This window comes from Triturus cristatus, chromosome 6, assembly GCF_964204655.1.
Source record: "Triturus cristatus chromosome 6, aTriCri1.1, whole genome shotgun sequence".
In the NCBI taxonomy this organism is placed as follows: Eukaryota; Metazoa; Chordata; class Amphibia; order Caudata; family Salamandridae; genus Triturus; species Triturus cristatus.
The window spans coordinates 1,927,539,974-1,927,562,088 of NC_140589.1; the positions used below are offsets into that span (position 1 = coordinate 1,927,539,974).

General features: G+C 46.0%; 1 protein-coding gene across 3 annotated transcripts in view; it reads left to right on the forward strand.

Annotated features, from left to right (window-relative positions):
- Positions 1-22,115, forward strand: part of LOC146822505 (uncharacterized) — a 146,499-nt gene that overhangs the window by 114,933 nt on the left and 9,451 nt on the right. The window contains exons 4-6 of one of the 3 annotated variants that reach the window (XR_014963321.1): positions 9,749-9,899; positions 10,429-10,810; positions 11,076-11,277. The exons of 1 other annotated variant lie outside the window; for it this stretch is intronic. The gene's annotated coding sequence lies outside the window, so the exon portion shown is untranslated. Of the gene's footprint in view, positions 1-9,748; positions 9,900-10,428; positions 10,811-11,075; positions 11,278-22,115 lie in introns of those variants that run through there. One more of the 3 variants, XR_014963322.1, reaches the window with a different exon arrangement.

The following is a 22,115-nucleotide window of genomic DNA, read 5'->3' on the forward strand; positions in this document are numbered from 1 at the left end:
TCCTTTTCCTCTTCTTCCATGTCCAGTACTAACCACTGCAGGCCAATCCAAGAAACAGCGCACAAGCTCAAGGACAGTCACCAATTGTAGGGGTTTCAGCACAGATATTGATACCCCAAAAGTCTTTGTTCTCAGAAGCTACAAGTCACTGAACCCAGCCAGAACCAGTTCTGCCTAGTCCTGGAGCACTTTGTTTACCAGGCTGCATCCTTCCTTTCAGACTGCAGGGCAGAGACATCAGACGCACCACAGGGGGTGGAGCCAGCATTGTGGAGGGAAGGCACAGCCCTATTCAGGTCCCAGGTGCAACTCCTCCCACCCATCTAGATGCAGATCTCTCTATTCACCACTGGAACACCTCACCCTGTCTCCTGGAATTCCCCAGCCCTGTCACTCCAGAACCAGACAGCCAATACACATAACAGCAGAGCACACTGGAAGGCTTAGGCAAGAAAATACCTACTTTCTAAAAGTGGTCTTTTCAAACACGGAATATAAAAATAAACTTCACTAGAAGATGTATTTTAATATTCTGAGCTCCGGCATACTGTATTCGTTTTTCTACCATGTTCCTGGGGTCAGTTAGGACTATAGAATGTAATAGTCAAACCTCCCATTTTGGCCTATGGAGAACAGGTAGCCTTACAGTAGTGAAAAACGAAATTGGCTGTAATTCACTAGCAGGACATGCTACACATATCAGAGTAGGTCCTACCTTACACATACAATGCACCCTACCATAGGGGTGGCTTACATGATGCCAAGGGAAGGTTCAGGGGCTGGGAAGTGGGTGCACTTCACAGCCAAGATGGCAGTACTGGACTGCACGCAGACTCTGCAGTGGCAGGTCTGAGACACACTTTACAAGCTGCTTCTGTGGGTGGCGCAAACCAGCGCTGCAGGCCCACCAGCAGCATTTGGTTTACCAGCCCTGGGCACACACAGGCCACGCTACTAGGGACTAACAGGCAAACCAAAGAAGCCAATCAGGGATTTACCAATTCACATGTCATCTTTACACAGGTAGCATTCACGCTGTGGCACTGAATGGCAGTGGCGCAGCGCCCAGAGCATCTATCACCAGAAAAACAGAGGAGGCACAGCAAAAAATGGAAGGGAGACCCACGCCAATGGTGCCAGGTCTAACATATACTGTGTCACGTGTCTTGCCAGAACAACTTTCATCACACATATCCAAACATCATTCACAGGCCATGGCCTGTATTACAAGTCCACAATGTAGGTAGGATCTTTGCCAAGAGGCATGTCACATTTGGCCAGTCTAAACACCATACACCTTGATCACCAGCAATGTGCATCATCTGAGCCTACATTGACTGGTGACATTGCACATGCACCCATGACAATCCCAGGGGTGGTAGTTGGTTCTGTGTTGTACAAACACAAGACACATAGCTAGGCATGACACCTGGTGAAATTTGTCGCACCGTGTAGGACAGAGTATATGTGCATAACGTGAAAAGTATCAGACAAATTGGGAAATTTAACACTGTCCCAAAACAATGAAACACTCAAGGGGACCTTCAAATAAGACATGTTGCCATCAGGAGTACGGAAGGGAAGAATCTGCTGAGTGTGAGCAGTCATACACACATACAAGTGCCAAACTCCCAAAAACAGATGAAAGACAAAAAAACATGCTGATGATGGTAGCACAGATGTGACTCGTGGGATCCTAAATATGTCTAATGTGAGTTTGCCCACAGTGCAGGCACTCATAGCAACACAACCAGGGATGACATCATTATGACTGAATTTGTCCCATGCACCAACATCCCGGACACTCACAGTCAAATAGGCTGACAAATCACTGGACAATTTGGCAAGCTTTGCAGACAGGAACATCTGCAGGGACTACAGTCTTCGTAAAAAAAGGGCTTTGAACACAGAGGGTCATGCTCACAGAACACACACCATGGACTCAGGAAATGTCACAAATTAACGCACTGCCATGAGGTGATTTCACAACTGTGGAAGCTCTGCTGTGTCAAGCTTGGTCTTGGCATGGGTCTGTCATGTCAGAATGAGACTCGGACATTGATCAAATTTTGCAACACACAGAATACTTTGGTCCCATCAGCCTGTGTACAGGTGTGTCTCCCAAGTCATCGGCACTTAGTCATAATCCAGGTTTACCAAGTGGCACTGATGAGACAGATGACTTGTTCATCCTCTATGCGCTATTCTGCATGTCCATTGGAGAGGTGTGTACCGTTAGAAACATTTAAAATGAGTACAAATGTCAGCCCGACATATGTGCTAAAGTGTAAGCCAAAGATGTGAGGTAGTGAAAAGAATGTCACACTCCTTGTCCAAACCAATGTGGATAAAGACAACCAGCAATTGCAGTCAGCGACGACTCTGCTACATACTGCAATAGGACACATATCCTATCAACAGCAATTTCAGTACACTAAACAGCAACATTATGTACACAAAATGATAATCACGAAAATAACAAAAATCTGCTTTATTCAGCATTTAAATATAAAAACACAAATCATGAAGAAAAATAAGGCCAATGGCCAGTCCATGTCAATGAGTCCTTCAGGGGATAAACATGATGAGTCGTCATCTATTGCTTGCCTGCACTGGCGTAACTAGGGGTCAACTCCCCGAGGAGGGGCATCTTATGGGGCAGGCCAGGCACCGCAGGGCCAGAATTAGGGTGTACCAGGATGGGTTATGGGAGGGATGCGGGCTACTGGAGTGTCCGTATCAACTGCAGTGGACATGTCGGACTGAGGGGGTGGGGGCTCCACTGCAGTGGACATGTCGGACTAAGGAGGTTGTGGCTCCACTGCAGTGGACATGTTGGACTGAAGGGGCGGGGGCTCCACTGCAGTGGACATGTTGGACTGAGGGGGTTGTGGCTCCACTGCAGTGGACATGTTGGACTGAGGGGGCGGGGGCTCTACTGCAGTGCCCATGTCAGATTGAGGGGGTGGGGGTTCCACTGCAGTGGACAGGTCAGATCGGGGGGCTGGGTCTCCTGCAGTGGACAGGTCAGATCGGGGGTGCAGGGTCTCCACTGCATTGTCTGGAACTGACTGAGGGTGTCGTGTTGTTGGAGTGGAAGTGCCTGTGGTAGCGGGGGAGGGCCTTCTCATCTTGGGGATGGTGTAATGGTGTGTGGGTGAAACTGGGATTGCTTGTGATGTGTGAAATTTGGGTGGGGTGGTCTTGACTTTGGCAGATGTAGCTTTCGTGGGGAAGTGTGGGATGGGGGGGGGGGTTGATTTTCTTTGTCCTGGGAGATGTACGGGTGGAGGCCTCAGTGTTTCTTCCCTTAGGGAAGGGTGTGCTTGCGGTGGGGGATCTCCTCTCTGTGTGTGGGGATTTCCTCTTCCCCTTGCGAGTCTGCTCTGATATATCTGTGGGGAAGAGGCCAAGGTCACAGTGGAAGACCTTCTGGGAAGGGGGGGGTTGCAGGAGAGTCAAGGGTAGGGCTTTTGGAGGGAGAGGTAGCTGAGGAATGCGGAGGGGTTGTGGATGGGCGTGTTTTTTTTGCCTTATCCCCTGTGTGTGTGATGTCAGTCCCCTGAGTGTGCGTGCGTGTTTGTTTGGACTTAGTCTTAGGTTGCTGTGTGCTGCTTCTGTTTGTTGGGGTGTGTGCATGTCCCTGTGTGAGTGTGCTTTGGTCAGGTAGGTTAGTGTAGACTGTGGATGGGGCAGAGGTAAAAGGGGTGAGGGACTGTTGTAGGAGGTACACTGCTGCCGTCAGTGAGAAGGCCATGGACTGATTTGTCCGCTGTAGGACAGACATGTCTGATGACATGCCCTCCATGTATGACACCAATTGTGTCAATAGACTGGTGTGTGCATGGAGGACACGCAGTATGGATGTCTGCCCCACGTGTAACTGTTTGAGCAAGTTCACAGACTCCACACTCAGGGCAGCAGGGGTGACAGATGCAGGGGGTGCATTGACTGGATCAAACGAGACATGGTCCCTCACATGGGAGTGTCCACGGTGCTTTGGAATGGGAGCAGCTTGGAGAGTGGTGGCGGGGACTGACTGTTGTTTTGGCCTCTGCTCTGGTAACACCCACCACCACAAGGGATTCATCACTGGAGATTGTTCATCAGCTGATGTTGATGTTTCTGAGCGTCCCTCAGTGTGGCTCCCCTCACCCTCTGTGCCACTGAGTCCCTCCTCCTCCTCCACAGTGGACCCCGTCTGGCTAGGCGCTTTCTCCTGGTCCGTGGAACTGTCTCCTCCAGTCGCCGTAGATGATGCTGTGAACGAGGAGGACAAACAGATTCACATCTGTCCTCTGCATATACTTGAAACATGATTTATTTTCAAAACACACCACAGAGCAAGTCCTTGCATAATGTTAATACAGCTATTCATTTTCATCACACATATGTGAACATGTCACTTGTCAGTCTGCCAGTGAATCATGGTTACGAAACACATGATGGCAATGGAACCATCTGTTAGATCTATTTCAAATTAAACTAAATACATGGCCAACAAGGCTCTGTTTTTTTGCCTGTTCATCCAATCTATAGTTCAAATAGGAGAGGGTTCCTTTTGCTAGCGCGAGCACAATTTCTAAGGGCTGGTCTAGCCTCTGATGGTTTCATAGAATATAAATCATAAATCAGTAGTCATGATTTTTCTCCAAGTGATTGATTTATTCTCAATTTGGATTATTTACAATATGCTTAATTGTTGTTGGTGAACTTCTTTACGGCGTTAAGAAACATTATCCGTCTTGCGAAGGTAACAACCATAAACCCAATGCATTTCTGGTTCAAACCGAACCCTTCTTCAGGGGTAGCTCTTGAGACTGTAAATGACAAAAGGCAAATCAAAATGGGGTCCTCGATTGGCAAATGACAAATAATATAAGAAGTTATGCTAGAATATATGGATTACGAGAAAGCTATGTCCGTAGATGTTAAATATCACATGGTAAAACGACGTGATCAGAGTGATCAACATTTGAGGAGCACATGCCTTAAGAAGCATCGGAAATGCTGAAGTGCCGGGAGTCGGTGAAAAGGTAAACCACAAGCAAGAACGGGATAGGTGAAGTACACTACAACGAGCCCATGAGAAACACGAGTATAGCGGAAACCAAGTGCAGTGCGAGATATGCCTGGAAACCGGCGTGTCTTAAAGAAGTAGAAAGAGGCTAAAGTGCGAGCATATAGTTCCAATAGATGTAAGGAGGAAAGTTGCGAAGACGCGTGAAACGAAGTAAAGCAGAGCGGTGATACAAACAAGTCTGTGCAAAAAGAACATTACGAGCTTACCCGGAAGGTACAAGTACGTTCACATCCGGCGAAAACACGTCCGGCAGGAAAGCTGGCGTGTGCTCGTCGGAGCAGGAGGAGGAGTTTAATTACGAAATAGAAGACGGGTGATCCACTCAAAGAATGAACATAGAAAGAGTGCGCGACGGGGTTGGTAGCAATTACATAGTGTAAAGCATATCGGATGTAACGAGTGCAGAAAAAATGAGTGATGCTTTAAAGGAAATAGAAGAATAGGAGAGGTACACGCAAGGAGCATAATATGTAGTATGACAGTGTTCACAAAAACGAGTTAAGAAGAAAACAAAATAATCAAGAAGGGTACAGGTGACAAATAGCACAAAAATACGTGATGCAAGGCATAACAATGTTCACAGGAAGCAGTTTAGTTCAATACGATCGTTGAGTCCCAGAGGCTGCAGGGATTGCAGTTTTTTGGTCCAATAAAATTCTGCCCTTGCAAGAGATTTCTGAGGGTCAGCATCATTGCGAGTTTTGAGTGACTCTAAGACAGTAAAACAAAGCTGAGAGATGTTGTGTTTGGCTTCCATCCAGTGGACTGCAGATTTCTCATTTTTAGTACGGATGTTACTTTTATGTTCTCCAATGCGAATCTTTATTTTGCGTTCTGTTCTTCCGACGTAGATTTTGCCACAAGGGCATTTGAGCGCATAGATTACATTAGATGTGTCGCAGGTGCTGGAGTGGCGTAGTTTTATTTTGTGGCCTTTGGTAGGATGAATAAAGAGGTCACCGGGAATTACATTTTTTACATGTTTTGCCTGTTGTCTGATCTGTAATGCTCCTGGGTGTCAGGGCTCATCACAAACATGTCTCATCTCTTGCAAGGGAGTCTGGAAGTGGCCACGCAAATGGGATGGACAAATTCCTAAGTAGACATGATGAACATACTTCCATCCCCAGTCACCATGATGGGCTTATGTCTTGAAATTTGAATGCTAAAATGGTCTGCATGCAAGACAATTGACAAGTACCAATGCTGCATCTTCAAGCTATTTCATGTGACACACCATGCCACAGGTCTGTCTGGCTAAACAGTCTGTACTGACTCTTGTTACAGGGGCAGTGAATCCCGACTTTACAGTCAGCACTGTGTCACAGTCATGTAATCACTGTTCAAGCAACATCTGTAATGGTCAAGTATACATGTCCCCTAAGTGCTACACACAATTTGAACACGTTGACAAGCTCACATTGTTCTACTGAGACATTTGAGTATATGAAGTTACAAACCTGTATACCTGAACATTTTGCAAGCTCTCAAGAACAACGTAATGCAGCATACACATATATGTGGAAGCCACCATTATGCACAGTCAAGGGATAACACACACATGTTTAGTCCTGTGCACCTTTTGCGAATTTCCATGCATGAGATGTCTGTCCACATTCTATATCTTTGCCACATGTGAAATCAAAATAGTTCGGACTGTACACACTGACACAGAGTCAGGCACATGATTTTAAATTTATAAAGTTTACAGTGTTGCCTGACACACAAAAATAGGATGTGACAGTGTCTCAGATGGCCTGAGTTGGCATACCCGTCCTTGGTCCATGTGAATCATGGGTTTAGTCGGAGCACTAGGCCGGTTACTACGCATTTTGTAAGCTTATCCATTTCATTTGTCTGAGGCAGCAACATTGGTCTTACCTGCTGAACGTGTGTGTAGTATTAATCTCACAAACCTGTGTTGACCCAGATCATCAAATTGTACATTTATGTATGTACCACACAGAGTACAGGTCACATTTCTGTCAATGTGCTGACAAATGTCAGACAATCACCTCACTCATGATGGTCAACTCAATGCACCTGTTATATATGGTGCTGTTCACAGTAACCTTGCACTACAGCAAATACATAGGACCCAAGTGACACATGTCACAGACGGAAAGGGACACACCTGGGCATCAGATGAGAATGGCCCATCATTACATTTTGGCACATGTGTTGTCTTCAGACAGATGTACTGTGAGTGTTACCAGACTGAGGGAGTGCAACATGCATGTCAGACATAGTTCAGCAAAATGGCACAAACTCACCCCCTCCTTGCTCCTGTCTGGCCTTTAACTGCCCATCCAGGTCAGGGAAGACCACCCGAAGTATCCGGAGCATGTCGGGGGTCAGGGTCCATCGTCCACCCCTTTTGTGAGGTGACGGCTTCAGCTGGACTCCTGCGATCTTCCAGGTCCTGCCACCTCTTCTGGCAGTGGCGGATGCGGCATCTGAAGACCCCCACAGATCTCACAGCCCGGACGATGGTCAGCCAAATTTCCTGCTTCTGATGGGCGTCAACCTGTAAGGATGATATATTGACACCATTACTACACATGCTGCATGTTTGTTCATCACACACTTCGACATATAGGTCATTGTTAGAAGGGCAGATAATGTATTAAGGTAGTTCAAGTATCAGCAGGGGCAGTTGTCCTGGGTGCAAGGCTGCCTTAACAAAATGAGAACAGTGCATGAAAATATTTTGCACAAAATACACTTCTACATCACTGTACCTGTCCAGAACATGAATCTACACACTGTGAGACTTATAATAACTATGTGTGCATGCTTGCCCTTGGGGATCACAATGCTAGTAGCGCCTGTTAGGAAACATGGACTATTGAAAAGTCAATGCAATCAACACTCACCTACTCCCCTGGTTTCCCATACAGATTGCTGTACTGTGGAAAGAGGCTGTCCAGCAGGGCCTGGTTCTCCTCCTCTGTGAAAGCTGGTGCCCTCTCCACAGTACGTGCCATTGCAGACCCAGAGGATGCAGAGACCGCAGCAGTGGTAGATTGAGATGTAGGCAAGTAGCATGTAGTGCAAGCAAGTGAAGTCTCTTGGGAACAGACAGCCTTATATCTGTGCTGCTGAGGCGGATTCTGTTCCATGGGTCCAAAGAGATAGGTCCAAGACGTTTGCATTATCCAAATTTGGCCAATCCATAAAACGACATGCATCGGACACGCCTACCATGTCATTCAAATATTCTGCATCATAACACTATTGAGTTTGATACATTGTTGTTGTTATCCAACCGAATTTGTTTGCACACGAATCGTACCCAAAGCAAAACCGTGTCTGTCCCCATGACGACCAATAGCCAATGTGTGCGACCGGCTTGGTTTGGAAGTGTATGCCGCACGTCTTTTGAATACTCACCCACGTCTGTCCCCATGATGACCAATAGCCAATGTGTGCGTCCGACTTGGTTTTCAAGTGTACAACGCGTCTTTTGAATACTCACCCACGCCTGTCCCCATGACAACCAATAGACAATGTGTGCAACCGGCTTGGTTTGGAAGTGTACGCCGCGTCTTTTGAATACTCGCCCGCATCTGTCCCCATGACGACCAATAGACAATGTGTGTGTCCGGCTTGGTTTTGAAGTGTACGGCGCCTCTTTTGAATACTCACCCGCTTCTGTCCCCATTCCAATCAACAGCCAATGTGTGCGTCCGGCTTGGTTTTGAAGTGTACTCCGCATGTTTTGAATACTCACCCGTGTCTGTCCCCATTACAGTCAACAACCAAAGGATGCAATCTACAGTATTTTGGCTTTGGCTCAGGTGCCCTATACCAATCAATAAGCCTGTCAGACAGTCTTGCTTCATGACATGTGTGGATACATAGCTTCACATGTCATTTTGGACAGAGCTCTTCCTAGCTCACACTCCCTTGATGAGCCAACCTTCTTGGGGACCAAATCCATTGTTTGTGATGCACATCACAACTGTGTGTGACAACTTTACAGATCACCGTCCTAGGCATGGACACAGTTCCAGGGGCCAATTGTGTAATCACAAGTTACATACACCCAGAATAAACACGGTAATGGACTGTGTGTTACAAAGTGCTTTGGATGCAGTATTTTTGGGTGAATCCACAGTATCTGAGTATTGTGCAACGCACACACTCTATTGTTTGTGTTGTTGATGAAAAACACTTTAAGACATCAATCTGTGTTTGGCATGTGGTTTGCTGTTGTGTCTTTCTGTCACAGACATACCTGTTTGTCATGCAAACAAAATGTGATACACATCATGTGTGTTTCCATGTGTGTGATGGTACATGTATGTCAGACGTTACATCATGACAGTGTTGATGTGGCATTACATGATCCCTGTGTGTGTGCCTTTCCAACACGTGTCAGTTGTTCCACACATCTATCTTTGCTCGTAACTGAGGTGTGATGTTTGTTAAGAGGGACTGTGACAGACACTATTGACTGGTCACAGCCCTGAATTGCACTTGTTGTAGCACCACAGGACATGAAATGTTCTGTGAGGGCCACATAGTTAGCATTTGTGTCAATGCTCAGCAGTACATACCTGACTTCATTGAGTCTTGCTTTGATGTTGCATATATTTAGTATGTTAATTGCCACATTTGAAAGGGAAATGATAATGTTCCTTTGCCACCTATGTACCGCAGGAGACCAGCTGTCCACAGACCCTTCCCCCACCTAGAGACCATCATTGAACGCGACAGCATCCAACATTACCGCTTCACCAGACCACTCATTGAGGAGTTGACCCCACATTTGCTTCCTGGATGCCCATATTCAACTGTGCTGACCCCGAAGGTGATGGCAGCCCTACATTTCTTTGCCACAGGAACCTTCCATTACACTGTGGCTACTGCTGGTGGGATGTCACAATGTTTATCCATGTGCTGTGAGAGTTTTTTGAGGGAATGTTGCATTTTCTGAACTGGTACATCAAATTCCCAACACCACGACAATTTGCTGACATCAAGAGTGACTTATATGCTTTGGGAAGAATGTCACTTGTCATTGGCTCCATTGATGGTACACATGTGGCTTTGGTCCCACCACAGGCAAATGAACAAACATACAGGAGTCAGAAGCATTTTCATTCCATTAATGCCCTGGTGGTATGTCTGCCTAACATGACAATCTCACATGTCTGTGCACGTTTCCCAGGATCAGCACACGACGCATACATCATGAGGAATAGATCCCACAAATGATGTCACAGCTGCCAAATCAGCGTGCCTGGCTTGTTGGTGTGTAATGTCTGTTTATGTTGTGTGTTGTTTGTATGTCAGGTTGTACCCTCTTTTCAGACACATGTATTTTTGTTTCAATTTAGGTGACTCCGGATACCCCAACATGCCGTGGTTGCTGACAACACTCAGGAACCCTGTTACCCCTGCTGAGTTACGTTTTAATGAGGCACATGGGTGGACCAGGCGAGCGATAGAGCGGACACATGGACTACTGAAAACAAGATTTCGCAGCCTGGACCACACTGGAGGGACTCTACAATATTCACCAGAAAAGGTGTGCAAGATCATCATTGTGTGTTGCTTGCTACTCAACCTGGCAGTGAGGAATGAGCTACCTCTCATCCAAGATGACGGTGACCTGCAGCCTCCAGCAGGGGAGGATCCAGCCCTGGGTCATGTTGCCAGTGATGATGAGGGGAAGGAAGATGTTTGGAGACAGCTCATCAACAACTTTTTCTCATGATTGTGAGTATACAGTGATGAGTTCACTAAGCTTTTTCTTTGTGTGATATGTGTCTGCAGTGCAATATCTATGCATACATGTTGGTGCATGCTACTTGACATGATTCTTGAAGTGATGTGTCCATTGAGTTAGTATGTTTACCAGTACAGTGTTGACATGAGTCCTAGCTTGTGTTCACAAATCAGAAGACTTGTATATGGAATGTCTATTGGAGATGTATGCAGAAATGTAGGTATGTAAAGTCTGTTCTATGTCTCTCCTTCACAGGGTACTTTGGCTGTTGTCTGCTGACATGTGACCTCCAAAACACACAATGCTGTTATAGAATGCGACTTTTGGAAACTGGAAGCGGTGCCACACACCCAGTGACTAATATTGTGGTCCCTCTTGGTTAATTTGTGCTTATTGTCACTGTGGTTAGCTTGCAGCTGTTATTGAGGCAACATGTTGTGACTGTGTAATAAACCTGTGCTCCACATTGAGGTGTGCCTCGTCTGTATACACACATCCAACATTTATTTGCATACTGTACCTGTGGCCTGATTTCTACTTTATCTGAACATGTTTAGTGTTTGTGTATTGAAGTGTCTTTTCAGTTTACAATAGTGGAGGCAATGAGTATGTATGCCATGTGATTTTTGTGTTGTGTTGACCTTGTGTGTATCTCTCATATCTGTCACATCACAAATACTCACAAGACTATGTTTTAATTGCTGTACTTGTTTTCCTGCAAAGTATTTGTTTTTCAGGTCATTATCTCTATGTCACAAACAGTGTTTAATTCACAGCATAGGCAAGTATTGCGTGAATTTGATTTAATTACGATGCATGTGTGAAATAGTACAAGTAATTGATCATGCTGTACCAAGTGATAGAATTCCAGAGTTCACAGAGTAGTTATTAGTGCTAGTAGATAAAATGTTCAGAGCCAAGTCCACAGTCATTTGAATCATTGATCCAACTTAGACCCTCCATCCCATATGGAAGAGTTCAGTTACAGTCAACAAGGTGAACACTTTGCACACAATGAAGGTTATGAGGAGCATTTTTTCACTTCCTGGGGGGTATGCATGGCCATCTGTCTCTCATTTGTCCTTCTTCGGACGACCCCTCTTCTTCTTTTGAGGGGACCCTCAGGTGCAGGCTGCTGCAGTGCAGGGGACTCTCCGCCAGAGTTCTCATCCCTCCCTGTGACAGTTCCAGATGTATTAGTAACAGATGTAGTGGGCACACAGGGAGGTGTGGTCATGTTGTCATTAATCTGTCGGAGGCATGTGAGTATGACCCTGTGCACCGCAGTGAGGCCATCCATTTTGGACTCCATCCTGGACATGTGGGTCTCCATCCTGGACATGTGTGAGTCCATTCTGGACATGTGGGAGTCCATTTTGGCATAATGGGCAGCCTGCTTATTTTGCTTATCCTTCAGGATCCCAACTACCTGGCCAAAGACTCCGGTGCATTATCGGTTTGTATTTATAATTGTATTTATTTTATTTATAAAGTTTTACATAGCGCGAAAATGATCCCAAGGGATATCAGAGCGCTTCACAATTAGGGAGGGAAGATGATCAGGAATATACAAGCGTCAAATACATAACAAACGAAACAATTATAAAGGGTACATGTTGGAAATGGCCCTTTTGGCAGGGTCATCCCCAAGCTTTTTGCTTTCCTCCTGGATTTGTTCTAACCTGTTTTTGTTGGCTTTATGACTCTGGGCATTTACCACTGCTGATCAGTGCTAAAGTGCATATGCTCTCCCTGTGTAAATATGATATGTGAATTGGTATATCCATGATTGGCTTACTTGCTTTACCTGTTAGTCCCGAGTAGCGTGGCCGGTGTGTGCCCAGGGCTGACAGACCAAATGCTGCTGGTGGGCCTGCAGCGCTGGTTTTTGCCACCCACAGAAGCAGCTTGTAAAGTGTGTCTCAGACCTGCCACTGCAGAGTCTGTGTGCAGTCCAGAACTGCCATTTTGGCTGTGAAGTGCACCCACTTCCCAGCCCCTGAACCTTCCCTTAGCATCATGTGAGTCACCCCTATAGTAGGGTGCATTGTATGTGTAAGGTAGGACATGCCCTGCTGTGTGTAGCATGTCCTGGTAGTGAATTACACCCAATTTCGTTTTTCACTACTGTAAGGCTACCTGTTCTCCATAGGCCAGAATGGGAGGTTTGACTATTACATTCTATAGTCCTAACTGACCCAAAGAACATGGTAGAAAAACGAATTTAGTATGCCTGAGCTCAGAATATTAAAATACATATTTTAGTGAAGTTTATTTGTATATTCTGTGTTTGAAAATACCACTTTTAAGAAAGTAGGTATTTTCTTGCCTAAGCCTTCCAGTGTGCTCTGCTGTTATGTGTATTGGCTGTCTGGTTCTGGAGTGACAGGGCTGGGGAATTCCAGGAGACAGGGTGAGGTGTCCCAGTGGTGAATAGAGAGATCTGCATCTAGATGGGTGGGAGGAGTTGCACCTGGGACCTGAATAGGGCTGTGCCTTCCCTCCACAATGCTGGCTCCACCTCCTGTGCTGCGTCTGATGTCTCTGCCCTGCACTCTGAAAGGAAGGATGTAGCCTGGTAAACAAAGTGCTCCAGGACTAGGCAGAACTGGTTCTGGCTGGGTTCAGTGACTTGTAGCTTCTGAGAATAAAAACTTTTGGGGTATAAATATCTGTGCTGAAACCCCTACAATTTGTATTGCTCCTGGACAACAAGAAGAACCTCTGTCCGTGTAACTGAAGGAATCTGCAGGAGAGGACTGTCCTTGTGCTTGTGTGCTATTTCTTGGACTGGCCTGCAGTAGTTTTCACGGGACTTGGAAGAAGAGGAAAAGGTCTTTTGAAGAGAACTTTTATTTCAACTTGCTAAAGCAATCACCCAAGGGCTAGAAGAGAGCTAGCCTCCTGCTGGAGTTTCAGGCACATCAGATTCCACCACCAGCCTCCTGATTCCTCCCAGCGAGGATTTCTATCTGCAAGTGAGGCTCCTGGGATTTCCAGGGCCTCTAGTTCTACTACAGAGAAGAGAGTGCTGAAAATCGTCGCTAATGCCCGTTTTGCGAGTCGCCGCAGCTGAAGAGCGTAAGAAAAATCCTCGCGCTGCTGCCGCTGAGTGCTCGCTGCCGGAGATCATTGCATCACACGTTTGCGGGCTGCCAAATGCTCTCTAACCCGAAGATCATCCCATCGCACGTTTGCGGGCTGCCAAATGCTCGCTAACCTCAAGATTACTGCATTGCACATTTGCGGGCTGCCAAAGGCTCGCTAACCCAAAGATCATCGCATCGCACGTTTGCAGGCCTCCAAGTGCTCGCTAACCAAAGGTCATCGCATCGAGTTCATCGCTTCACGACACCGCAGCGCGGACGCCGGGCGTCCGCCATTTTCATCGCATGGCATCAGGATTTCTTTTCATCGCAACAAGATCGCACACGCAGCAGGCTCGGCGCATCATCCTCCCTTGCGGCAAGGATTCAACGCATCGCTGGTCACGTGTGAGGAAAATCATCGCTACAGCTCCTTAGCGACATTTTGGTTGCTTTGCTACAGAATCTAGGTATTTTGTGAGTAAAAGGGTCGCAGAGACCACTGCCTTGAACTGAACTCCTCTTTGCACACTTTGAACTATTTTTGCAGCATTTCAAGAGTTACCCTATTTTCTAGTATTGTGGCTTTTTACTGTTATTGGTCTTGTGCTATATATAAAATACTTATATTTTATAACTACCTGTGTGGTGTCCCTTTGTAGTGTTTTTCACTGTGTTACTGTGTATGGTCATAAATGCTTCACACACTGCCTCTGAGATAAGCCTAGCTGCTCCTGCTATGTTACCACAGGGTTGAGCAGGGGTTGTCAAAGGGTGTAGCCCGCTTACTCTGATTTAGGAAGAAGGGTCCCTACTTGGACAGTGGCCAGCCATTGCCAACTAGAGACCCCCATTTCTAACAGTGCATCAAAGAACATAACAAAGCTAATACGTCTTAACTGTGGGTCATCTTGATCAGCAGCACCATCTTCAGGATGTGACCTCACCCTGCGGACCCTCACACCACCCCTACCCACACCAGCAGGACCTGCCCTGGCAGACACAGACAACACTGAAGTCTCGTTCATTGTTGACACTGGTGTTGTTGTCCACCAACTCCAGAGTGCCCTATGTAGCTGTGCTGTTGGTGTTTTCTTGCCTTGGTCTGTCCGTGTTGGTAGAGGTCATCTGGGTGTTGGCAGATGTTGCGGGAGTGGTCGCAGGGGCTGCTGAAGTTACAGCTGCTGGTGCTGCATGCTGATCCACACCAGAGGGGCCAGGTCGTTCATCGTCGTCTGAAGAGGACTGAGACTTCCACACTGGAGAGCTCAGGGTCAACCAGAGTCTGGGACTGGGATTCTTGTTCTGGTCCTGCAGTGTCCCCAGCAGACCCTGTGGGTAGAAGAAAAACACAATGTATGTTGTGGTTTGCACAGGTCAACGGATCTCACACATTACAGAACCACAGCACCGAGACAGCCCTCATCGCCGCCACAGACGACATCCAACGCCAACTAGACAACGGCGAAACCTCTGCCCTCATCCTCCTGGACCTGTCAGCCGCCTTCGACACGGTCTGCCATCGCACACTAAGAACGCGCCTCCAAGAAGCCGGAATTCGGGATAAAGCCCTGGACTGGACCTCCTCCTTCCTCACTGGTAGAACCCAGAGAGTCCGCCTCCCACCCTACAGAGGCGAAGCAACCAACCTCATATGCCGCGTTCCCCAAGGCTCATCCCTCAGCCCGACACTATTCAACATCTACATGGCCCCCCTCACACAAGTGGCCCGCCAACACGACCTGAACATCATCTCCTACGCCGACGATACGCAGCTCATCCTCTCCCTCACCAAGGACCCGCACACCGCCAAAACCAACCTCCTTGAGGGTATGAAGGCCGTCGCCGAGTGGATGAGGAGCTGCCGCCTGAAGCTGATTTCGGATAAGACGGAAGTCCTCATCCTCGGCCCTACCCCGTCTGCCTGGGACGACTCCTAGTGGCCAACTACACTAGGAACAGCACTGACACCCACGGACCACGCACGCAACTTGGGATTCATCCTCGACTCCTCCCTCTCCATGTCCAAGCAGGTCAATGCCGTCTCCTCCTCCTGCTTCAACACCCTCCGCATGCTTCGCAGGATCTACAAGAGGATCCCGATCGAAACCAGAAAACGGTGACCCAAGCCCTCGTAAGCAGCCGGCTGGACTACGGCAACGCACTCTACGCTGGAATCCCAACCAAACACCTACAGCGACTACAACGCATTCAGAACGCCTCAGCCTGCCTGATCCTCAACCTCCCACGTCGCAGCCACATCACCCCCCACCTAAGAGACCTGCACTGGCTCCCTGTCAACAAGAGGATCACCTTCAAACTCCTCACCCACGCACACAAAGCGCTCCATAACTCCGGACTAATTTCCCTAACAGCAGACTCAACTTCTACACCCCCGCCGTCAGCTCCGCTCTGCAAGCCTCACGCTCGCCGCCGTCCCCCAAATCCAACGAACCACCGCCAGTGGCAGATCCTTCACCTACATCACGGCCAAGACCTGGAACTCCCTCCCCACCCACCTGCGGCAGACCCAGGACCTACTCACCTTCAGGAGGCTCCTCAAGACCTGGCTCTTCGAGCAGTAGCAGCAGACCCCTCTCTCCCCCCCTCTTCAGCGCCTTGAGACCCTTGCGGGTGTGTAGCGCGCTTTATAAGTACTATGATTGATTGATTGATTTGCTATTGTACATCATGAGGCCTATATTGGTTAAGAACTTTGTAATTTTTACTAGATGCGTTTTGCTGAGCAGGTAGAGCTTTGTGCATAAACAGCTCATTTATTGATTCTTTGACTGTACATAGCCATTGAAACTCAAGTGGCACCCTGTGCCTGACACAGGTGTGTTGTTCTTTACCACATTTGTGCTTTTATAATGACATGCGTGCACTTCCTCTTACGATGTGTTGCAAGATTTGTGCACGTGTGCAGGCATTTGTGCATGTCTTTTTGAGTCACATTGCTGTGTCTAACAACATAGTCACAGTCCTGTATGTGTGTGACAATTTCAGATCTATTTTGTTATGTGTTACTAGTTCTCATCTCATTGCACACGTGATTGTGTTTCTGTAGCAAATGGTGTGGCTGCTGAGCTTTGTGCGTGATAACGTCATTTATATTGTCCTTGTCCTCCATGGACAGATGAGGTAACCAAGGCTGCTTTCTTGCTTTTCCATGCGCATAACTGTGAGGTCCAGAGGTTTGTGTGCTTGGGTTATGCTGCTGTAAGTTGAACCCCTCCTCCCACCCAGTCCAGATTACTCCTTGTGTTGAAAGTGTCAATGACAGTGAGGGGAGTATAGTGCCAAGGATGCTTACAACGCTGCATGATGTAGGAGTTGAATGCAGCTCACATCAGCTCTTTTTGTAAATGACACCATGCAACAGTGCCAGCTACCTTTCTGTGGCCATTCCATTAACTGTCAGATATCCCTTGTCAATGATGTATATGGTGCTTTGTGTGTGTGTGTATTGATGTGTGCTATGTCTGCATCTCACCACTAGTCCTGTACTCCACACACCTTCACAGCCAGCCGAGGGGCCATCCCTGGGACAATGCATCCACAGACAGTGAGTGGAGATGTACAGTTAAGATGGCCGAGAGTGTGAACGTGTTTGAGAGGGCCAGAGCCTTGGTGTGACTTGTGGCCAATTCATACATAAGGCCCATGTGTCTGCCTTCTTGCCGGTACATTTACTTTCACTGTCATGGACTGACTAGTCCCAAGAGTGCCATTTGCTCTGGATGAGAAGGTGTGTGTAGGGCAGGCCTTGATAGTAGTTGAAGTAATTGAGGAACCCCTTCCTCCCCCACAGCCCAGATAAGGCCCCATGAACCATGCTTCCATTACAGGGAGTCAAAGTTTACATTCAAGATGTCTGACAGTGGTGTCCTGGTGTTTGTGTGAGCACAACTCCCAACAGGACCTTGTGCTCCCCACACCACAGCCCAGTGTCAGCCATCTTGGCAGTACTATTCCACTCCCTGTGAGCTGAGCATAGTTCAAGGTGGGCTTGATGGGCCATGTGGGAGGAGGACTGTTGGCTGTTACTACGACTTCCATCATGCCTTTGTCTACGCCCACCTTCCCAGCAATCCCAACCTCCCTTCCTGTGACTCTGCTTTCCTGTGGGTGAATGTTTGCAAACAAGATGGCTGCTGTATGTGACTGGTGTTTGGATCACATTGCTGTGAGTTAGTGCTAAGTTCTTAATTATTTTTATATGGTGTGCTTTGCTGTTACATTGTAGGTGTGTTGTTGGTTATAATCTAAATTTGATCAGATATCCCATCATGGACTGGTGCAACTCACACCAGAGCCCAGTGTCCGGCATCTTAGGACTAGATTTACCTTGACTCTCATGTTGTGCATAGTCACAGGTGTGGGGTTTGGTGTTGGTGGGAGCAGTGTGTGTGTGAGAGGGCCTGCTGGTAGATGTAGTCAGAGCTAGCACTCCTCCCCCACAACCCAAATAGGCCCCCATGAACCATGTTCCCCATGAACCATGTTGGCCTCTGGTGTGGGGAGCACGAGGCCCTGTTGGGAGTACTGCTCAAACAAACACCAGGACATCACTGTCAGGCATCTTGCCAGCAGCGTTTCACTCACTCACAGGGAAGCAGTCACAGTAAGGAAGGTGGGTGTAGCCAAAAGCACGATGGGAACGGTAGTCACAGCCAACAGTCCTCCTCCCACATGGCCCAACAATCACATCTTGAACCATGCTCAGCTCACAGGGAGTGGAAAAGTATTGGCAGGATCTCAGACTCTGGGCTCTGGAGTGGGGAGCACAAGGCCCTGTTGGGAGTTGTGCACAAACACCTGGCACCACAGTCTGACATCTTGAACATAAAGTATGACTCACTGTCACGGAAGGTCATCCATCTTGGCAGTACATTTCCACTCCCTGTGAGCTGAGCATGGTTTAATGTGTGGTTGTTGTGCCATTTTGGAGGAGGACTGTTGGCTGTGACTACGACTCCCATCATGCTTTTGGCTACACCCACCCTCCCAGCCATCCAAACCTTCCTTCCTGTGAATCAGCTTCCCTGTGAGTGAGTGTAACAATTCTGGGAAGATGGCTGCCAGTGGTGGTTGGTGTTTTGAGGCCAAATCCTTGTTGTGTTTGTTAGTAAGTTTGTACATGTTATGAAAGAGTTACATATTACCCTGAATTGCTGGTATTTTGTTTCTGTGAGTGACATACACATCACAGGATCATTTGCTTAATGTTGATATGGCTTTGCTAACTGTGATTGGTATCACTGTCTCCTTGAGAGTGATGTCTGTGGGTGTGTATTGGGTCACAATTTTAGCTAGTTGGTTATGTATTCACCAGACTCAGGTACTCCTGAAAATCCATGGATGCCCTCCGGTGGAAGGATGGCCCGCACCTTCTCCTCCCAGGAATTGAAGTGGGTAGGTTTTGCAGGAGGGCCACCGCCTGTCCGCTGGCTCAGTGCACGGTCTCTGCCAATGAGCTTCTTGACCTTCCTTCGCACAGCATAGTACCTGTTCTGATGTCATCCATTGTGCGCAGGCAAGGTGCTTGTGCATTCACCTTGTTGACAATCCTCTCCCACATCTTGGTTTTCTGGGACAGGGGGGGTATGTTGGACCAATGTGCCAAATAACTGTGGCTCTACTCTGAGAATTTCATCTACCATGACTTCCAACTCACTGTCTGTGAACTTTGGATTCTTCTTTGGGGGCATGGTGATGAGTGGTGGTGGAGATGGATGTGTGGGTGGGTGTGAAATTGAGGGTGAGGGAGTATGAGTAAAGGTGTGTGTTTGTGAGTGTGGTATTTGATAGGTGCTAGTGGTGTCCAGTTTGTGTGGTGGGTGGTTTTGAGTGCATGTCTTAGTGCAGTGTACTGGTGGTATCTGCTGGCAATTCTGTTGAATTTGCAAAGGATCATGGTAAGGATGTTGTCCTTTATGTAGGTGGAGTTGTGGGTGTATCTTACATATTAGAATTCTTTTTTTGCCTTTGACAATGCTTGTTTTGCCTTTTTCTGTCTGTTTCTGTTGTGTTTAGTTGAACATGACGGAGACGTTCAGTTGACCGCAACGTATGCTTTTATCAGCATTTGCGGGGTAGTTCCAAGTCTGTCCCATTCACGTTAAGCTATGTTGCAGCGTTCGCGTACGAGTCAGTCGCATCGGACTCTTTTCCGGCATGATTCCCATACTTGTCAGTCGTCCGTATTGTGCTCCGTGCGAATCGGTTGTATTTGACACAAATTGCATCGTACTCCGCCGCTCGTACATCGCGTGTACGTGTCGGTCAGAATACATTCCCGGTCTGTGTCGATCGGAATGGTTTCCAAGCGGGATCGGAATCGGGCCCTTAGTGTGGATTTTTGGAGGTGTCCCCAAATACATTGATTAAAATGATAATAGCAACCCTGAATTGCTGTGTGAGGGTAGGTTTTTAGTATTGTTTGTATCATTGGCTGTTCAAAGTCAATGATTATTTTTTGGGGAAAATAATTATTGGTTTCTTGTTTAATTTTTGTTAATAGTTCAATATAGGCAGAGTTTTGCTTATTTGGTAATAAAGCATATAGAAAAGTGATGTTTGTATTTTGATAGGGTGCATGTATAGCATATAACTTATAAAATGGTTTGGGACATTTTAATAGTCCCATCCATCATCCAAGTCTCACAGGGTTGGAGTTTTTGTAAATTAGTAGCAGTTCCAAATATTATTATTCTTTTGTCAGTTGATTTGTTATCTTAATGAAGAAAGTGTTCTTCATTATGGGTAATTGTGAGTTCTGGGGGAATTTCTATTTCTGCAAATGTTTTTGGGACAGGTATGGTGGGGGTATTAGCTTTTTTAGTTCTAGCTATTGTTATTTTTAGGGACAAAATGGTGGGCATTCGGCCAGTTGCATGTTGTGGGATTCTGAGGAGCATTTCTTTAAGTATTTCTGTTGTAGATTTTTCTGATTTAGTGCTAGCTTCTTTTAAAGCATTTCTAACTTCAATTTCAGCAATGTTAGGGGGGTGGTTATGCTCCCTAGCATATTGTAGAGTTGTTTCCTTTGTTGCAGCCCTCCCATAACATTTGTTAGAATATTATTTACTACATTTCCAGTTGACTTTGTCTCCTGTTTGCTTTTCATGGGTGTACATATACCCCATATAACATAGTAAAAATTGTCCTTTTTATCAAGTTATGAATTGGGCGCCTTCAGTCATTGTGATGTTTTAAATGCTAAGAAAAATGTATATACAAATTACTAAAAATATTCCTGTACTGTTTTATTTTCTGAAATCTATACATTGTCAGTTTTATACTTACAGCGTTGAATTTCAAGTCGTTTTAAATGATGATGGGTTTTCTTTACTGTTTGCCTTTAGTCATCTTGCTGAGATTCCTGTTGGTAAAAAAAAGTAATTTTAATAATTTTGTTTAACTGTGTATTAAGTGGGGCGTGGGGGGTTGGGGATTAAGTTGGTCTGCAGTTGGGTATTTTACCAAATTGTTTTAATTTATTTCAGTTTGATACTTACTTTATTTGCAAGTTCATTTTTCACAATGTTCTGTGGGTGTATGAATGTCTTCAGAATTATCTGTAGAGGAGATATAAATTAAAAAAAAAATATATTAATTATTTTATTTCTGAAAATGGTGCTTTTAGAAGATTAGCAGTAGTATTAGTTTCTAAGTGTTATTTTCCTTAGTTTGTGGAGCAGGAAACAGAGTTTTCTCTAATGTAGTCCAGTGTTCTGGTAGCAATCCGGCAGAGTTTCTCCTTCTTCTTTCTTTTGTGTTTGAAGTGTAAAATAATGCTTAATTTTCGTGTGTTTATATAGTGTTTAATTAATTGTTCTTTTAATTTCATTGGTTTATTTAAATAGTGTGTATATTTCATTGGTTGATATTTATTGTTTTAATTGATTTGGTGGTTGCTTTCCATATATGGAAAACGCTAATTAAGCTTCATTTATTGCATTTTTTTTATTTTAAAGTAATTTAGTATATTATATGTGAATTATATTGTTTTCGATTATAAATAATATGTGCTTTTTATTTAGGTATAATATTTAAATAGTAAATAATTGTGTGTATTTAAAATATTTTATTATTTTTTAAATGTCTTTAAAATTTGTTTTTATTGATTTCTTTTGTGTGCTGTGTGTGTTTATTAATAAGTATATATTATTTTGAGTAAATTTTGTATCTTTATAAATGTTTT